The sequence below is a fragment of the Podarcis muralis genome, chromosome 1 (genome assembly GCF_964188315.1).
Source record: "Podarcis muralis chromosome 1, rPodMur119.hap1.1, whole genome shotgun sequence".
Taxonomy (NCBI): Eukaryota; Metazoa; Chordata; class Lepidosauria; order Squamata; family Lacertidae; genus Podarcis; species Podarcis muralis.
This window is the reverse complement of record NC_135655.1, coordinates 87,187,304-87,207,421: the sequence shown is the minus strand read 5'-3', so window position 1 is coordinate 87,207,421 and position 20,118 is coordinate 87,187,304. Positions and strand designations below refer to the sequence as shown.

Sequence of the window (20,118 nt, the reverse complement as noted above, 5' to 3'; positions counted from 1 at the left end):
ACTCTACCAACATTTAACTTGGTTTTTTTTTTTTTTTTTTTTTTTTTTTTTTTTTTTTTAAATATTTTATTAAGGATTTTCTTGTTTTACAGAAGTGTAGTGCCTCATATATATTTTTCCCCATGTAACATTTTTACAAATCCGTTTCATTTGTTGAGGCATTAGGGGGAGAAGAAAATAAAAATAAAAATAAAAAAAGGAGAGAAAAGAGAAAGGGGGGTGGAGGGAGGGAAGATGGGTGGGGGTGGGGTCGGGTGGCGATGTTTCTATTATGTTTAATGTATGTAGAGTTTGGTGTCAGCGTGCTTGTGTTGTTCACTTGTGTTCCTTTGGTGGTGAGAGAGGTTGGGGTTGGCCTAGGGTGTGATTGTTTGCTTGTGATTGGCTGTGGTGATCTTTGTTTTCGTGTGTGAGTGAGGTGGGTGGGTGTTTTGGATCAGGTTAGCCATATTGATTTGTATGCTGTTGGTGGATTATTGTCATTGTCCTGTTGGGCTGTGTGTGTGATAAAGGGGAGCCATACCGGGGTGAAGGCATCTTCTTCTGTTTGTCCCCGTGTCAGTTTCAGTTTATTAGTTAATTTTTCTAGTAGGGCTGTTTCCCATACTATTTGATACCATTGGTCCATGCTTACTCCTGACAGGTCTCTCCAGTGTCTGGTTATGGTGTTTCTGGCTGCTGAGAGCAGGTGGGTTATGAGTTCTTTGTGGTGTAAATGGGCATTGTTGTCTTGGAAGATGTTTAGTAGGGCCAATTCTGGGGTGGTGTCTATTACTTGCTTAGTTATTTTACAAATTTCTTGTATGGCTGTTGTCCAGAATAGTTGGATTTTGGGACACTCCCACCACATGTGGAAGTATGTGCCTGTGGAGGTGCACCCTCTCCAGCATTTTGGTGAGGTTCCTGGGTGTATTAGCGCTAGTTTCCTTGGTGTTAGGTACCACCTGTAGGTGAGTTTCAGTGTGAGTTCTTTTCTTTTCGTTGATATGGATTTAAAGGGGGGTTTAGACCACATTCTGGTCCATTGAGTGGGGTTTATCTCATAGCCTATGTCATTCTCCCATTGATTTTTGATTGCGTCTAGGGGATTTGCGAGATTTTGGAGTAGTATTTTGTATATTGCGGATACCATCCCTTTACCGTTTCCCTTTGTTGTTAGGAGGAGGTTTTCGAAGGTTGTCAGGGGCCTAGTTGCTGCTGATTTTACTGTTGGGTTGTTTAAGAGGGCATGTAGTTGGTGTTGTGTTAACCAGGGCATTTGGGTGTCTTCTAGTTTGTCTTGTATTTCTTGTGTTGACAAGGGTTTGTTATTTTTATAAAAGTCTATTAGGCGATACAAGCCTTTGGTTCGCCAGGTTTTTATCTTGAGGTTTTGTGCTGCATGGTGGAATAATGGGTGGTATGCCAGGGGGATTAGTGGGGATGGGGTTGGGGATAGTTTGCCTATTTGTGTTTTCCATGCTTTGAGCATGGTCTGTGTGTACCTGTTAAGTGTTGTGGGAATTTTCTTTAGTTTGTTTGGGAGGAGTGGGTATGTTGTGGTGCAGGTGTTTTCAATTGTGTCCCTCTCTAGGTGTACCCATTGTTTTGTCTCATCTTCTAGTATATATGGGATTATATGGCGTATTTGGTTGGCGTTGTAATATGCTTCTATGTTGGGGATTCCCCATCCTCCTTCTGAGGTGGGGAGGTGCAGGTATTTGGGGCTTATTCTTGGTTTTTTATGTGAGAAGATGAAAGAGTGTAGTTTTCTCTGCCAACTGTGAAGTTGGGTTGAGGGGATCCAGATTGGGAGGGTTTGGAATAGGTAGGTTAGTTTTGGGAGTGTGATCATTTTGATCATGGCTATTTTGTCTGAGAGAGTGAAATTCATGTTATTCCATCTCTTTAGGTCTTTGTTAATTTGTCGCCACAGGGGCTTGTAGTTGTGGAGGTATAATTTATTGAGGTTTCTGGTTATTTGTACCCCTAGGTATCTGAACTTGGTGTGGCAAAGTTTTATTTTGGTGACCTTCGTGAGTTCTTTTTGGGTGTGAGGAGGGGTGTTGAAGCACATAGCTTCTGACTTTGTGAAATTTACCTGTAGGCCCGACACCATTGCAAATGCGTTGAGTTCTCTGATTAGGGAGGTTGCTGTGCTTATGGGGTCTGGTGTTGTGACCATTAGGTCATCTGCAAAGAGCCCTAATTTATAGGTCCTGCCTTTTATTTCCACTCCCTTGATGTCTGCGGCTGCTCGGATGCGGATTGCTAGGGGTTCCAGAGCCAGGATAAATAAGAAGGGAGACAGTGGGCATCCTTGTTTCGTGCCTCTTTGGATAGCTATAGTGTTAGAATCCATATTGTTAGTTCTGCATTTTGCTGAGGCTTGGGAGTATATTTGTTTGAGGATTTGTAGGAAGTTGGGGCCAAATTTCATGTTAGTTAGTACTGCTAATATGTATTTCCACTCCAAGCAATCAAAGGCTTTGAGTATGTCTAGGGACATAATTGTCAATGGGAGTTTGGTTGCCTTGCTGTGTTCGATCAGGTTCAGTAGTTTCCTGATGGGGTCTGTTATATTGCGGCCAGGGACAAAGCCAGTCTGGTCTGGGGCTATTAACTTGTGTAGGAAGATTTTTAGGCGGTTGGCCAAGATTGATGTGAATATCTTGTAGTCTTGGTTTATTAATGAGATTGGGCGGTATGATTCTACTTTGAGGCTGTCTTTTAGTGGTTTTGGGATGGAGACTATTTTGGAGTGGGTCCAGGTTTTGGGGATGGGGCCTCCTTTTATGATGTCGTTGAATAGGCGGGTCATGTAGGGCATCAAGGGTTCTTTGAATTTCTTATAGAATTCTGCTGTGAAGCCGTCTGGGCCTGGGGCTTTGTGTGGTTTCAAGTTTTTGAGGACCGCATCTATTTCCTCTGGGGTGATAGGGCTATCCATGAATTCCTGTTCCTCATCAGTTAGGGTAGGCATGGTCAGTCCTGCTAGAAATTTTTTGATTTCCCTCTCTGGTGGGTTATGGGAGGTGTATAGGTTGGAGTAAAATTCTGCAAATTCTGAAATTATTTCTTTGGGGGAGAATGTTATGTTGCCGTCTTTTTTGGTGATGCAGTGTATTCTTGTTTTGAGTGCTTTTTTCCTACATCTATTTGCTAGTAATCTGGAGTTTTTCCCTCCATATTCATAGAAACGTTGTTTAGAGTATAGAATGTTGATCATTGTTTTGTTGATTTCTAAGGAGTCTAGTTCTCTCCTTTTCTGTTCTATAAGTTTGAGGAGTTTTTTAGATCCTGTTTGTTTGTAGCGTGATGAGAGGGCTGTGATGTCTTGTTCTATTTTGCTAATTTTTGAGGAGGTTTGTTTTTTAAGGAATGTTTTCTCTTTTATGCAAGCTCCTCTGGTGACCGCTTTCATTGCGTCCCATAGGAGGGGGGTTGTTGTATTGTTTACATCGTTTTCTTTGAAGTAGTTTTGGAGGGTTTTTGTGAGACTCTCTCTAATTTGTTTGTTTGTAGTTAGGATGGGACTGAAGGACCAGGATGGGGTGGTTTGTGTTCCTTCTCCTATTTTAACAGTGACTTCTACTGGGGCGTGATCTGTGATTTTAATGTTACCTATGTTTGTTGATTCTACTGAGGGAATCAGACCCTGTGTGAGTAGAATGCTGTCCAGTCTGGACACTGTATCATGGCGTCCCGATTGGAATGTATGGCTGATGTCTCCCGGGTTTTGCTCACCCCAAATGTCATAGAGACCCCTGTTTTTTAGCATTTTTAGTAACTTGTAAGAGTTCCTGGTTGTTGGGGGTTTCCTTCGGAGGAAGGTTGCCCATGGGGTTGTGGGGTGGATATCTTTCAGGGATATACCTTTCATATTTAGATTGAGGTCCCCTCCTAGGATTGCTTCCCCTTCAGAGAAGGAGAGGAATTTGTTTAGTGTTTTCTGGAAGAATTCTAGTTGTTTCGTGTTTGGGGCATATATGGAGCCGATTGTCAGTTTGATTTTGCCATCTAGTGTCCCTTTAGCGAAAATGAATCTGCCTTTTTTGTCCTTGAGGACTGTTGTGGCAGTGAAGTTCAGGTCCCTACTGAGTATTATGGCTACACCACGGGCTTTCCCTGAGCCTCGTGCGACCCACTGTTGACTAAAGCGGGGGTCGCTCAGGAGTTTGCTGCCTTTGGGTGGATTGTGTATTTCTTGTAGGAAGGTGATGTGTGGTTTCATGGTGTTTATGTATGAGGTGATGCGTTTTCTTTTGATGGGGTTTCCCAGCCCCCTCACGTTTAATGTAATTGCTTTTAGGTTAGCCATTTTGTTTATCTATTATGTGGGGCGATTCCATGCCAACCCGTTCGGGTTGTCTTGTGTCTCTCTCTTCGTGTTGTTTAAAGAACCAGTGGGGTTGCGCTGACCTAGGGTGTGGTGGGTGGGGGGCTAGTAGGATTAGAGTGAGATTTGGGTTAAAGAGTAGGGGGTAAGTTGTAGGGAGTTTCCTATATGTAGTCATATAGGTGTTTGTTTGGGGTATTTTGGGCCATCTGGCATTTAGCCAGTTGGTCCTAGGTCTCAGCTGGTGTGGAAGGCCGTGTTCAAGGACAGGCCGACCCCCCTGTTGTCTGCGATAGGGGGTGATCAGCGAGACAGTGTGAAGTGACTTTGTAACGTCGCTGTCAGGTATAAGGTTTGTAAGCAGTGTTGCCAGTATTATGAGCAACATTGTTGGTGTGTTGGGGTGGGGATGTGGGTGCTGGTACGCTCTGGTGCCACCATAGTGCTGGTTGGGTATCAGATTTTAGCCTGATTGTGGGTTGTGTTATTAAGGTTGGAGTTGTTTTTCCTTAGTATGGAGTATGAGGATGTTGAAGGTGTGGGTGATGGGGAATGTGGTTGAGGTCGTCTGGACTGGTGTTGGGGTGGGGATTTCTGTGGGGGTGCGGGGCTGGGGGGGGTGTTGATGGTGTTAACTAAATCTATGTTTTGGGGGGGGAGGGGAAAAAAGGGGGGGGGGAATCACCAGTCCTTCAGTTTGTGGTTTTTTCCTGGTTGCTTCTTTCAGCCGGGGTTGTTGTTGTTGTAGGGTTGTCCATCTGCGATGAGTTGGTTTGGTTGATCTTGGTCTGGTTTCTTGTGTCGTATGGCCGGCGGGACGGTTCTGAGCATGATGCTTGCCTGTATTGGTTTGCGTTGTTGCGCCGCTTCTGTTGTATCTTTTTCTTCTGTACCATTGTCCAGTTGTTTGCTGTTGTTTCCTCGTGGTTGGGGCTGTCGCTTGGTGGGTTTGTCGGTTTCCATTCCGGCGGGAGGTCGAGTTCAAGGTTCTTTAGTAGTTGCAGGGCCTCAGGTATGTTGGTAGCCATGTGTTGTGTTGTGTTCGTTGTTACAATGAGGCGGAAGGGGAAGCCCCATCGGTATTTGATCCCTGCTTGTTGGAGACGCTGGGTGCATGGGCGCAGGCTTTTCCTCCGGTTTAGGGTATCCTGAGATAGGTCCTGTAAGGCCAGAATGGGGGTTTCTCCATATCGAAGGTTGCTTGAGTTTCTGAGTTGGTGCCATATTTCTTCCTTCTTTCGGTAGCGTGTGAAACATACAATGATGTCTCTCGGGGGGGCGCTGGGTTTTGGCATAGGTTTTAGGGCTCTGTGAGCCCTCTCCAAGTCCTCTGCCTCAAGTTTCAGGCTTGGGATTGTGTTTTTCAGCCAGCGTATAATTAGGTCTGCTGGGCTTTTCTCCTCTGTTTTTTCAGGAAAGTTGCGGAAGCGGATGTTACAACGTCTATTGCGGTCTTCAAGGTCGGCTTGCTTAATTTTCATCTCGTTGTGTTCTGCTTCCATTTGGTTTACCAGTTCGTCCAGTTTCTTGTTCACACGTGCGTTCTCCTCCCGGTATTGTTCTATTATTCTTTCTTGCATTTGGTTCTTGTTCTCTAGAGCTTCCACTTTGGAGGTTAGATTGTTGATTAGTACCTGCATGGGAGCCATTGTGGCCTTCAGTGCTTCTTCTAATCGTGCTTCCATTTCCCTCAGATCTCGTTTCGTTATTGGGTGGTCATCATCTTGAAGGGGAGCTACCATCTTAGCATTGTTTGCCATCTCCCTGGTTGGTGTCATCTCGGTCTCCCTGATGGTTTTGGTTTGAGGTTGGCTTGGCGTCCTCTTGGGGTTGGGCGTGTGGTGGTTAGGAGTTGTGGCAGTGGTGATTCCTGGGTATTGTTGGGTTGCTGAGCTGATCAGGCTTTGTTGGCTGGTGGCTTTTACAGAGCGTTTCGATTAGGTGGTCATTTGTGTCACTTCTAGCCTGTGTTTTAAGAACTTCTCTAGGGCTTCTGTAGATGCCTCAGCGGTGCCGCCGAGGCGGGGGGGGGCAGGTAAGTAGAGATGGGTATACTAACGGACAGACAGTTCATATAAAGGGAAGGGGGTTAGCAGGTAGAGATGCAAGAGATTAGAGGGTATATGTTTAATTTTCCTCCATTTTTAATTACTTTCCCACAAGCAAAAAATAACAACAATAACCAGGGGGAAATATTATTCTTAAGAAAAACAAATCAAACAAAACCATGCAGTTATTTTTTGTTCTCCAAATGGGTATATGGAGGAAATTTTTGTTTTAAAAGAGAGTGGTGGTCGTAGCTGGGGGCGAAAGATTCCCCCCTCAGGAGCAGGCGAACAAGAGCTTTAAAAAGAGAAAGAAAAGAAGAATAATTGTATGGCTCTGCTCTGTCTTTTAAAAAATAATAATAATATGTCCCCCCAACCACCGCCACCACTCTCCGTCTGCAGAAAAGCAACCAAAAATGTACGGGTAAAAGATAAAAATGAGAATTAAAGGTAAAAAAAAAAAAGGGGGGGTGTCTTTAAATAAAGCTTTTTATTTTTATTTTTTTTTAAATGAGTAAAGTATAGGTAAAAGAGGGTAGGTAAAAGAGAGTGGAAAGTCTGGGGCGGAGTGGCAGTCCCAGGAAATGGCCTGTGATGGTTCAGGGCTGTTTTCTGGGTACTGCCATTTTAAATCTTAAGAGGGGGGTTTGAGGTGGAAATAAAATGAGGTTTAAATTGAGGATGTGTGTGTGGAAAAGTGTGTCTTTAAATAGTGAGTAGAAAAGATAGAAATAAAAGTAAAGATTCAAATAAAGGGTGGCTGCAGCAGCAGTGGCCCCTCTTTTAAAAAGAAAAGTGGTAAAAGTAGGTATATGGGGGGGGAGGGATAAGAAAGATGTATATATATATTTTCTTTAAAGGGAGGGAGGGAGGGGGAGGAAAGGGTTAAAAAAAGGGGGTGTTAAAAAAAAAGGGGGGGGGTTGTTTTTTCTTTTCTGTGGTCTCCTTTGTTATGCAGCTTCTCTGTGTTCTCCTTGCCGCTGGAGCTCCCGGTAGGGCTCAGCCACGTGCGTTTTTGTTTTTTTTTTCCTTCCTCCCCGAAGCCTATTTTGCCTTCACCGTGCTCACCTACCTCTCCTCTGCTTTCCCGTCGGCAGAGATGGGGGCAGCAACGGTAAATTTGGGGCTCCTTTTTCTTTCTTTCTTCTTCTTCCTCTCTCTCCCTTTCTTTCTCCCTCTTTGCGTTAGTTCCACTGTCCTCCGGGTTTTGGAGCTCCTCTCGGCTGTTGGGGGGGGGGTCGGGTGCCTTTCCGGCTCAATCAAGGTCGTGGGGGGGTGTTTTGGCTCCTTTGATAGATGCCCGGGCACCCCCAATTCCTCTCCGTTGGCAGTGCTGGCAGCAGCAGTTCTGGGGGGTCCGGGAATCGGTCACCAGAGCCTTTTACTCTGGCTGGCTTCAGGAGCTCTTTTCTTCTGCTGCTGCCGCCATGCTGCCTCGCCGGAAGTCCCCTCCAACATTTAACTTGGTTAAAATGCTAATATTATGAACTGGACAAGGAGAAGTGGTTTCTCCTACTTCTCCTGAGCTACTGCATCTTTCTAATAAAACAGGCACAGCTTGCTGACACTAAGCAGATCTGGATCTGGTTGACAATGTATGGATGACTGTCATCTGACAACCCCATGCATGATGCCTGAGTTCCACAAAAGAGAGGCAGAAGATGTGTGTATGTGTGATACGCATCAGTTGTACGTACTTGAATACACACGCACACATGGTGAAAAGAAAACAGGCTTTCAGAGTTTGTGCAGTATGTTCCTTGAAAGATTTCCTTTAGGAACTGGGAAAGGAGAAATGTTGGTAGCAATTTGAAATGTGATTACTGGAGAGAATTTTCCACATATGAAACTTCTTGATGACAAAAAGAGAGCATCTCCAAGAGAGTGTATGCAAACACAACTCTTGCTCCCTAATGAAATATCATGCTAGTGAAAGATTATCATGAAAATGCAATAAGGAGTGTGAAATGTCCCATAAATTCATGGGGATTGGTTTGTGGTACCTCTGCAAGAGAGTGGATGCCAAGCAGGTGAAGTTAAATATAAAATACATAAATCAGGTGACTGGAAAGGTAAAGGTTTTAAGGAGTGACAAGGAAGCCATCTTTTTAGTTGCTGAGGCAACTCTCCAAAATTAAATAGGGAATTGTGGAGGAAGGGCTCTGTGTAAATGCCATAGAATTCCCTCAGTAAGTGGCTGCTTGTGGGCAAAAGAGCCTTACAGGTGTCCAGTGACAATACCCAAGATTCATAATTCGCTCCAAGATATCTCTCTGGGGTATAAGAACTAGATGGGGCCAATGGCTTGACTAGTTTACCAAAAGGAAGTTAGAAAAAGACTTGCACAAAGAACAGTAATGCAGAGAGTACATTCAAAGGCTGAGTCAGTTTTCATTGTATTGCTGCTGGAAGCAGAAAATCCAAAACAAACGTTAGAGATATACAGTGGTACCTCGGGTTAAGTACTTAATTCGTTCCAGAGGTCTGTTCTTAACCTGAAACTGTTCTTAACCTGAAGCACATTTTAGCTAATGGGGCCTCCTGCTGCCTCCGCGCCGCTGGAGCACGATTTCTGTTCTTATCCTGAAGCAAAGTTCTTAACCTGAAGCACTATTTCTGGGTTAGCGGAGTGTGTAACCTGAAGCGTATGTAACCTGAAGCGTATGTAACCTGAGGTACCACTGTAATAATAACTAAGTGTTTATTTATCATCATTTGATTGCACTCCAAATCTGCATCTTCCGGCAGCTGCCCTACTCTGCCTAATGATCAAGTCTGGGCCTGTGAATTTCCAAATAATGGTTAGAATAACTGTGCAAACAGTTGACAAAGCTTATGCAGGGACCCAGTGTTTAATTGGTGTGTTAAAATAGGGATCACTGAAATCAAATAAGCACATCGGTTAAGTGTTTGGTACAGTCATGTTCAACGTTTTGATATCGTAATCCAGCTCTAGCAGTGTGAAGCATGGGAGTGTGTCGGGAGGCAGCGGTGCAGAGTGCTGGTCTCTGCTTGGCTATGCATGGGAAGCTGAAAAGAGCAGGGTGGAGATGGAAAGGTGGGCTGACAGGGATGGAGAAGCCTCAAGATACCCCTGGCAGGAGGCTAGAGCAGAACCTGCAGGCATGTGAAAAGGAGGTCCCAGGCAGAGGAAGCAGGAATCTGGGCGCTCCGACAGAAACAAGGAGAAGGGAAAAGAAATTCTGGCAAATTATGTTCTGCATAAAATGTGGTGCTGTCTCAATGAGAACCATTACAAATTTGGCTGCAGTGCTGAAGTGAAGTTTCACTAGACTTGCAAAGTTGAGAGAAAGTTGTGACAGTACTACGCAATGATGAAGCAGACAGAAGAAAAAGAAGAAGAAGAAGGGAGGTGGGGAGGAAAGACCTCTTCCCACTTTTTGTCCTCCTTTCCCCCTTTGAAATCCAGTGTTCATATGCAGCTCGCGGCTGCCTCCGTGTCTTTCATCTGCGGAAAGTATCTCTAACACAGTTACGAATGATGGACACCGCTGCAAAACTTCCTGCTGTGGCTGTCAGTTAGGAACAGTGGGAGGACATTGAACAGAAAATTGTCTTTGAAAGAGCAAGATTCATCAACACACAGCCTGCATCTCTGTCTCTCTCTGCATGCATACATACATGCATACACGCATATACAGTGGTATCTCGGGTTAAGAACTTAATTTGTTCTGGAGGTCTGTCCTTAACCTGAAACTGTTCTTAATCTGAGGTACCACTTTAGCTAATGGGGCCTCCTGCTGCCGCCGCGCCGCTGGAGCACGATTTCTGTTCTCATCCTGAAGCAAACTTCTTAACCCGAGGTACTATTTCTGCGTTAGTGGCAGTGGCGTAGCGTGGGGGGTGCAGGGGGGCCCGGCCGCACCGGGCGCAACATCTGGGGTTTAGGGCAAATCCACAGGTTAGGGGGCGCAAATCCACGGGTTAGGGGGCGCAAATTCACGGGTTAGGGGGCGCAAATTACTTGCCTTGCCCCGGGTGCTGACAACCCACGCTATGCCACTGGTTAGTAGGGTCTGTAACCTGAAGCGTCTGTAACCCGAGATACCACTGTACACATTCTCTCTCTCTCAGACATGTGAGATGGTATATTTCCTTATGGGGTTACCCCTAATGGAACTCTACCAGGTGAAAGCTGATGAATGGCAGACACAGGAAAGAGCTTTTCAGTTTTTGTGTTGCACCAAGTTATCAACATTCACAAACACAAGCATGGTCGGGGGGCCGGGGGCTTTTCCCACCAAGACAGCTCTTAGTAAGTATATTTTCACAACACATCTTGTCCAAGGATGAAACATACACTCAGTGACAAGTGGCAATTTGTTCAGAGGGTTTCCTCTAGTTATTTTTATAGAAACAAGATAGAACTGAATCTTCATATTAGGCACTATGGCAGATGGATGAGCAGATTTGACATTGGTGCTGAAAAAGCAGGAAGGTTCTGTGATCAAGCCTCCTCCATTCTCCAAATGCATATATGTCTATAGCTGCCTTTTCTGAGTTGGTGCAGGGCTAGTGTTTTGGACTATATCTCCATCAACCCCAGCTAGCACAGCCATGCTGGCTAAAGCTGATGGGCATTATGCAGGCCTATACAAATCTTAAAACTCTTATATCACGTTAAAAAAAAAATCACAGAGCTGGAAGGAGCCTCAAAAGGCTGCCTTGCACAACCTTTTGCTGATGCATGAAACCCACCACTACAGCAAGAGAGGGAAGACAATAGCTAAGGTGAAAGGAATTTCAAACGTTTCTATTGAAACAGTTGTTCATATTATTTGGAAGCATGTGGCAAGCTTAGTAGCTCTTTTATTATGTACTAGCAGCCTTATACCTGGTGATGCTTGGGAATTCTAAGAAATAAGAATAATTTTAAAAATCAGTGCAGTTTTGAAATCAGTGGCCAAGAGTGTGATTTTGAAAGGTTCACTCCACCATCTTCATTCAAATTGGTGTCCAGTTGTGTCCAAACATAGACAGAAGCCAGTACCTTAATCTCATGCAAAATTTGGTTACCAACAATTTTACAAAATATATAGTAGATTATGTTTGCCACTAAACACTCTCTCTCTCTCTCTCTCTCTCTCTCTCTCTCTCTCTCTCTCTCACACACACACACACACACACACACACACACACACACACACACCCTCTGTAAGTGAGGGATCAAGAACCTAAGTTCCTCACAATGATCCCAAGTTCCCCAAAAATGAGTCGTAACTAACTTCAATAAGATGTAAGCACAACTCACTTCCCCCTCCTGGACTTGGGTAAAAGAATGTACTAGAACAAATTATAGCTACATAAACACCGATAAAAATTACTGGTGCAAATTATAACATTTGACATTTTCCTGGACTTGGTACCTGTTCCAATATTAAGAGGGGATCGAAATATTTTATTTCTGTCCCCTCCCCCATTCACTTACTTCTTTGTGAATTGGAATCTGAAGTTGCAGCCCTAAAGCTCCGACCTGCTACCTTCACCTCCCCCAAGCCAGACCATTGGTTCATCAGCTCAACACTGACTACACTGACTGGAAACATCTCTGCAGAGTTTCAAATGGGAGCTGTTCCCAACCCCACCTGGACATTCCAAGGAAGCAGCAGGAATAGCCAAGGTCCTATTTCTACCTCTTAAAGAAGCAAAGAAATACAGGAGGTCCCTTTGCTGGCGCTTCCCCTGACACTACATACAACAATGACACACTTGCAATCCAAATTATATGTCTCAGTTGTGCACTGTTGTGCTTCAACTACTGTAAAGTCAACTTGCAGGCTTTTCTCTGGTGCATCATCATCCTTACAGATATACACAATTTCCCTTAGTCCACAGCAAGAAGGCTGCATGAATTACAGAGAGGTGCTGACTCAGGTCAAACTCAGACTTTCTCCATCCCCTCCTGAACCAATAGCTGGCACTGTGAGAGCTTAGGCTTCAGAATTCTGATGGTGTGATTATTGTGGCTGGATTGTGGCCAATAGCTCCACTGCGCCAGTCTACTGGAAATGTGATCTTTCCCAAGGAAACGTACGCTCTCCATCTCGCGAACTGCTTTGAGAGGGATTGGCAACTTATGCTTCTGAATCTTCAACACCACCATACCTTTGTGCAGAAAGGGGTTTTCATTGGATACAAGCACACAGGGTTTAGGAAACAAGAAAACCATGGCTAATTGTTGGCACAGGGTCCTGTGTTTCTGCAGAGATCCATGGGATGGCAGGAGAGTTTCTTATAATCCGCATCAGCAGCTAAGGTGTGTCTGGCTCTGCCTCTTTAGCATTTTAGGTGGCTAGCTAACACACATCTTTCTTTTGGCAGGAACAGAGACCTGATTGGAGCTGCTATTTGTAACTGGGTTTTAGTGATTTGTCATGAGTTTTTGCACTATTTTATGGATTATTTATTTATTATTTATGTTATTTTATGGCTTTTGTACACTGCCCTATGGCTTGTGCAAATGACAGTATATACATTGTCTTCTTCTTCTTCTTCTTCTTCTTCTTCTTCTTCTTCTTCTTCTTCTTCCCCATCCATCTGGCTGGGTTGTCACAGCTACTCTGGGTGGCTTACAGTGCATATCAAAACACAGTAAAATGTCAAACATTAAAAACTTCCCAATACAGGGCTGCCTGTATGCATTGAAATGCAGCTTTAAATTTTGACATTGCAGGCCTCCTCTGGATCTGTGCCTACATAGTGTTCTCTGACTTCAGTGTGTACTTCTTTTCTGTTGCTGCATATTTTTCTAATATAACTTGGCATTTCTTGAATTCTTTCTCAGGAATCATCACAAGCAGAGCTTGGACTATAAAGATAACCAGGGGGTGGGGAATGGGGAGACAATAAAGGGCAGGCAACTCCATGAGTGCAGGTCTTTTTTAAAAGGTCTTTAGTAGGGGTGTGTGTGTCTAAATTTCCACTTTCCAATGCATACTTTCTACCCAGAATATCCTACAGTATTTCCCTGTAATTCAGGATTCGATATAATACTGAGAGCTTTGACATAGGTGAGAGCCACACACCATCTAATAAGACAGTGTACCCCTACATCAGGGTTGAGGAAACTCCAGCGGCAGCCCATGGACCAAGGGGCCCTGCCAGGTTTAGCCCATGAGGCTGATCCTGATAAAAATCTGCCCCAGGAGACCAAAATATTTCCTACACCTGCCATATATGCAGAGGGGAGATTCCTTGGAAGACGCCGTGGGTTTTAAATGCATGGTGTGGGTGTGACTGCAGTTTTAAAACAGCAGCGGCTCACCTCCTTAGCTGCTGATGCAAAAAGAACAAACCACGCATGGTACCCTCACTGTTATTTTGGCTTGTGGCTCTGTTGCTTGCTTTTTGAGCATATATTACATAGTAAAATTAAAATGGAACAAAGCAATGCAAATGGTGCCCGGTTTCTTAGTGACATGACAGGGAAATGGAATATGGAAAACCCAAGTGGATAACTGGCCACAGAAATGTTGTTTTTGGCTGTCTCTCTCTGGTGAAAATAATGTGAGAGGCCATGCTCTGAAAACCTGCTTCCACTTCATTTGTAGCATCTGACAGCTGTAGAAGTCAAAGCTTGCTGTCAAGAACCTATAACCGGACATCTGCATGCACTCTGCAAGGGATGGAGAAATGTACACACTTGTCTCCAGAAAGGTCTGCATAATGCTTCATTATTATTTTGTAGATAACAGCTAAGCTGATTCTGTGCCACTCTCAGTCGAGTTGCAACACACTTTCTCCTGTATTGCTCTGTGGGATGATAAGGAGCAGCCCCAGGGGCAGCCGATTTTATTGATCGCTTTATTGTCATGAATGGGAAGTTGCACACAAACGGGTTCCTATTGCTTTATCACTTGACCGAAGGGGATTCAGCACCCGGGGACCACCTCATGCTCAAGTCAAAGCAGTTTTGACGCAGCAAGCAGGAATAACTGTTTCAAAAAGTGTGTGCATGTGGATTCTGCAGCACAGGTTGTAGCAGGAGTGATTTTCTTGCTCTGATACTGCAGAGCCAGCTTATATTGTTTAACTGGAGATACAAGAGATTGGACCCAAGACCTTCTACATGCAAATCAGGCACTGTACCACTGAGCTATGATACAGCACTACAACAGATGGGGTTATTAACTGGCTATGGCTTTGCAAACAACCTTCCATTATTCTCTGTGCTGGGTCTTTCATGCCTTTGCAATTGCCACAGATTCCTCCATGCTCTGTAGAGTGAGACAAATTTTTATTACATTTTGCCTTCGCGGCTTTGGACCTCATTGCAAACTGCTGTGGAAAACCAGGTGTGTGCACTTTCTGTGAACTCCACAGCCCTGGTATTCAGCGTTGCATTACATTTGCCTTTGTCACATTCAATAAGTTCCCTTTACACTCTTGGGCTGCCCTGGAAGTCTACAGTGGCTAATTTAACACCTCCGAAATCACTGTGATGGGCATCTTCACCTCATCTCCCCCTTCAGTAAAATCCACTCAGTCTAGCATGACTGGCATTGGAAAGCTGCAGTTTCATAACTGGCTGGGCATTTGCTTTTTAATTAAAAAGGGCGAGGGTCTTGTATTTAATGCTACAAATTAATCTAGCACTTCCATTTTATGAAAAGCTTTAAAAACCCACACCAGTCATGTACAGCAGACATTCCCTTGCTCCACTGACTTTGATTGAATAGATTATTATATGATTAATATAGGAGAAACACAGGTTGTGAACTAGAAGTCTGCTGAATAGTTTATCAACTCAAAACCCACACAGGAGCAGGGCTGAGAGCTACACAGAGACACAAGCAAAGGCTGCAATCCTGAATGCACTTCCTGGGGTGTAAGGCACATCCAACACAGTGGGACTACTTCTGAGTCAGGCACAGCATTGCACGATGGGTCCGATAGGTCCTGTAGAAGTTGACAGCTCAGGTTTGGCTAACTTTGCTTGCCAGAAAATTTCATGATCTCCTTCAGACTGGTTTGTGCAGTTGTGACTTCCAGATTCTGGCAAGATCTCTCAAGAGCCCCAGGAGATCTTGTGAGAGTCCCACAAGATTCTATGAGATTTCATGGGGCTCTTGCCAGAATCTGCTGCTGCTTGTCCCCGTTTCTCTGGTGAAGGTCCAAGGCAGTGCCCTTGCCTCCTGAGGTGGCTACATCATACCCTCCAACATTTCTCCGATGGAAATAGGAATGTTCTAAATAATAATAATAATAATAATAATAATAATAATAATAATAATAATAATAATTTATAGGGTTGCCATATGTCCAGATTTTTCCGGATATATGTGGAATACTGCAGTCAGCAGCTGTGTCCGGGTGGAAATGCCGTCATTCCATAAAAATATCTCAGAATCGGTTGTTGTTTTTAAGCGGTTTTACCCCAAAGAGTTCAACATCTTTGCCCAAAACAGTTCAACATATATAAAATACACAACAAAATATTAAACATTAAAAAACTTCCCTACACAGGGCTGCCTTCAGATGTCTTCTAAAGTGTGTATAGTGACTTATCTCCTTGGATCGAGGGTCACATTTCTTCGATGAAAATAGGGACATCCTAAGAGAAAGCAGGACATTTTGGGATCAAATCAGAAACCTGGAAGGCTTCTGTAAATCCAGGACTGTCCCTGGAAAATAGGGACACTTGGAGGGTCTGCTTCATCAGTCTGAATCACGGATGGGCCGTCCCCACAAGGAGTCCCAGATTTCAAGCATATGCTAGTTTTGATCTTGACGTTGACCCAAGAAAAAGCCTTGCCTCATGAATTGGTAATGAAGAGGTAAGTGCTCTGTTGATCAGGCACAAAACAGGAATCACATTGCTGCCCCCTCCTGCTCCGCCCCCCCCCCCCTTGAGCCTTCTCTCGAGGCCTGATTGCTTGCTCTACCTCTTTCTGATCCTTGCCAAGTGGACTTTCATCATACTGGCAATTAGGGGGATAATAATTTAAGGAGATGAACCGAACACACAAATCTGCTAATCCTTTCACAGGGCCTGTTTCCCTTAATCTCTCTCAGAACCTTTAGCACTGAGGGAAAAAACACACCACAAAACCCAGAGCCATGCTCCCAATGCTCCACCAATTGCTCATTAAAAGGAAAACCTTAACCTCGCTCTCTCTGCCTCACAGGCTTTCCAGAGGCGAGCAAAGCACCAAAAAGCCAACATTCATCCTGATTGTTTAAGAGCCGAACGAGAGCTGAATATGACAATGGCTGGGTCTTTTCTAAAGTCGTGCAGTGCACAGCGTAACCATTGTGTAACAGGTTACGGAAGCGGGGGGAGTTTTATATATATATAAAAGAAAAGAAAACCATGCATAAATTAAAAAAGGGCAGAGTGAAGAATAGGATCGTCAGCATTTTTTTAATGGGCTATGCTCCACAGATTGCTAGCTCCTACTTGATTTCCTTAAGTCTTTGAAACTCTGTTCTTACGTGGGTGGCCTCATCAAATGATATGGCTTTCAGCTCAGCACCATACCACTCTACCTCTGAAACCCTACGCTAGGGGTGGGGAGCCTGTGGCCTTCAAGATGTTGCTGGTCTCCAACTCTCGTCAGCCTCACCCAGCATGTCCAAGAATCAGAGAGCTGTAATCCCCCAACATATACCGGTATATCTCTTGCATGCAGTGCTGTTTCCATTCCACTGCAGTTCAGGTTCTGCAAAGCAACATTATTTGCTGCTTGCTGTGGCCAAATTTAATAGCGTTATTCATTATTATAATTGTTACATGGCTTCAACCTAGAATTCCCTTGCCCTACTCTGGATTTTTCAGACTATCATTCCCATCCTTCCTCACCACTGACCGTCCCAGCTGGAACTGATGGAAGCTGGAGTCCAGCAACATCTCAAGGTTGGGGGAAGCTGTCATACTGTAGCTAAGCATCACAGCATGCAGCTGCAGCAACTGCTTGTTGATTTCCTGTTTACCCCTGCCTCCACTTCCTTCTCCTTCGACTGTTGTTCCCCATGGTCCAGTTCTAGATTGTAAACTCCTTGGGGCAGGGACATGGCCTCTGATACTCTGTAAAATGCAGTGCATGCTGACGATGATGCATTATAAAGAAACAAACAACAATTTAGCAGCAGTTTGATGGGCAAATATTAAGTGAATATTTTCTCACCCTTATATAAATGCCTCCTTCAGGCTGCAGATCAGAGGCAAAGGCATGATTGAGAAGGTGGCAATGCTAGTGTAGAAAAGAACAACTTGGGTAATCTACTCCCTGGAGGGGTGGGGGTGGGAGAAAAGACAGCCCTTGCCAAGAACAAAGATTGTTTTCCATACTGCTTGACTCCCGCTGTTTAGAAACAATTCTCACATTATTCAGCGCAAGCTCAGGAAGACCAGGAAACACCTACAGTAACTGTCCTTATGCTGGGGAATGTCTGTAAAGCAGGCTGCACTAGCTGAATGCTGAGAATCCAAGCAGCTCCCCCCCCCCCAAAGAACAACACCAAATTTCTAGTGCTTGTAGTTGTGCTGGAGAATCACAAAAAAATTATGTAGGCAGTTTTGACTAAAGAAAACAACCTAGAAATATTAGGTAGGTTAGACTGAGTGACTGTGACTCGCCAAGTGAGTTTCATAGCTGAAGTGGTCCTAGTCCATCACTCTAACCACTACACCACACTGACTACCTACCTCTCAGAGTTGCTGTAGGATTAAATGAGGATGGTAAGGGAAGCCATGTATGCCACCTTGAGCTCTTTGGACAAAAAGGTGGGCTGTAAATGCAATCAATTAAATAAATCAATACCAAAAAAAATAGGAAGGCACCTTCTGGAATTTACAATTCCAGCAGGAGAACCTCTTTGTTTAATCAAAGCAGCTCAATGGGCTAAAGACATAATCAGTGTCAAGTCATTATTGTTAATTAATTTGATATGCACGGTAATAGCTTTGATCACAGCAGATAAGGGCTGTGATGGCACTACTGGGCTCCTCCAAGCACTTTGCGACTGTCACAGGTGAGATAGGCAAGATGTGTCTTCACGCCTTTCAGCTCCACCAAGATCAACAATTGGGGACAACTGTTCAGAGGGAGCTGACTTTAAAAAGAAAATAAGAGAGAGAAAAGTCCCTACAGTATGAAGCGTGATTTCCTATCCCCTGTAAAGCTGGCAGGCATTGGCAGTGGCAGAGCAGATGCCACAGTTCAAGGTTGGGGGGGGGGGAGCTGCTGCCCACTCTCCTCTACCTCTCCATCACTGGGTCAAGTGGGATCCGGCAGTGGAGCTACTGCAGCTGGACGCAAGGTGCCTTGCAGCCAAGGAGGGTGGGCGTCAGGCAAATGGAGTCGCTGCAGCCGGGCACACTTTGCCGTGGCCAAGGAGGGCTGCTCTCCACCACCGGGTCAGAAGTGACATGGCGGCAGAGCTGCTGCCACAGGGCGTAAGATGTACTGCAGCCTCTGCACCAGGCACAAGCGCCACAACCAAGGTGCAGCTCCTTCTGGTGTGGTGCCAGGCTCTGATGAAGGAGCCTGCTGTGGGGGTACCTGTTTGTGCCCGGGGCCACGGCCTCCCATGGCATCCCTCACGCTACACCTCTAGGCATTGGTACATAGAATCATAGAATTGTAGAGTTGGACGGGACCTGGAGGGACATCTAGGCCAACCCCCTGTGATGCAAGGGAATCTTTTGTCCAACATGGGGCTCAAACCCACAACCCTGAGATGAAGAGTCTCAAGCTCTATGGACAGAGCACCTATCAATTAACATTGGGCTGAAGCCTTTGTGGGAAAGCCTACCAATAATTATATAAGGGGTGAAGGCTGATGTGAAAGGAGCTGGCGAATAAGTCTTCGTTTCTCATGGATAAGATGAAATCGACTTGTTTTCGGAGGTGTCGGGGACTTGACATCATGATTGATGTGAAGAGGTGAGGGAAGGTTCCTGTTCCTTTCCATCCTTTAACCACTTCAAGAGCATTACTGGCAGTAAGAGCATCAGCAGCATCAGAAGCATCGCCAGGTCTTACAGCACCAGGTGTGGATGGGCCACAATTCCCATCATCCCTTTTATGTTTTTATACTCTGGTAAACTGCTGTGATATATAGATAGATAGATATAGATGATATAGATGATATAGCTATATAGATACAGATACAGTGTTACAGAAACATTTTAATAAATGAAGTAATGAATAAAAACTCTGAATATTGGTCGTTGCTGGCTGGGGATGATGGGAACTAGGAGTCCAACAGCATCTGTCGGGCACCAGGTTCACCACTGCTGCCCAAGGACAAGGATGCTCTATGATGATGCCGTGTTGATCCCAGGACATCGCTGGAGGAAAAGATGGCTGCCAACTCTTCCCATAAATCACTGGTTCTCACACATATTTTCTCTGGGCCACACTTTCAGAATAAAAATTTGCTTGTGCCACACCAAAGTTTTTATTGGAAAGGAAATACATTGGGAAACAAAAAGAAACAACTCCTGGAAGTGCTTGATTTATAACAGAAAACACAACTACTTTATAATATGGTCATGGGACATCCAGGAAGTATAAAACAATGCACCTACATAAGAACATGAACCATTTCCAAAATATAATTATGAACGAGCCCCTAACATATGTACCTTAAGTATGTATACAAACTGAATGAGAGGTGTGAGCTTGCTTTTGCTGGGTAAAAGCATTTATATTAGGTCTAATTTGATACAAACTCTCATTTCCTCATCAACACAAAGAAGCCTTTCTCTTTTCTGATCTTTCATAT

General features: G+C 44.5%; 1 protein-coding gene across 1 annotated transcript in view; it reads right to left on the bottom strand.

Annotated features, from left to right (window-relative positions):
* Positions 1-20,118, bottom strand: part of MARCHF4 (membrane associated ring-CH-type finger 4) — a 125,630-nt gene that overhangs the window by 69,562 nt on the left and 35,950 nt on the right. The window lies entirely within an intron of this gene.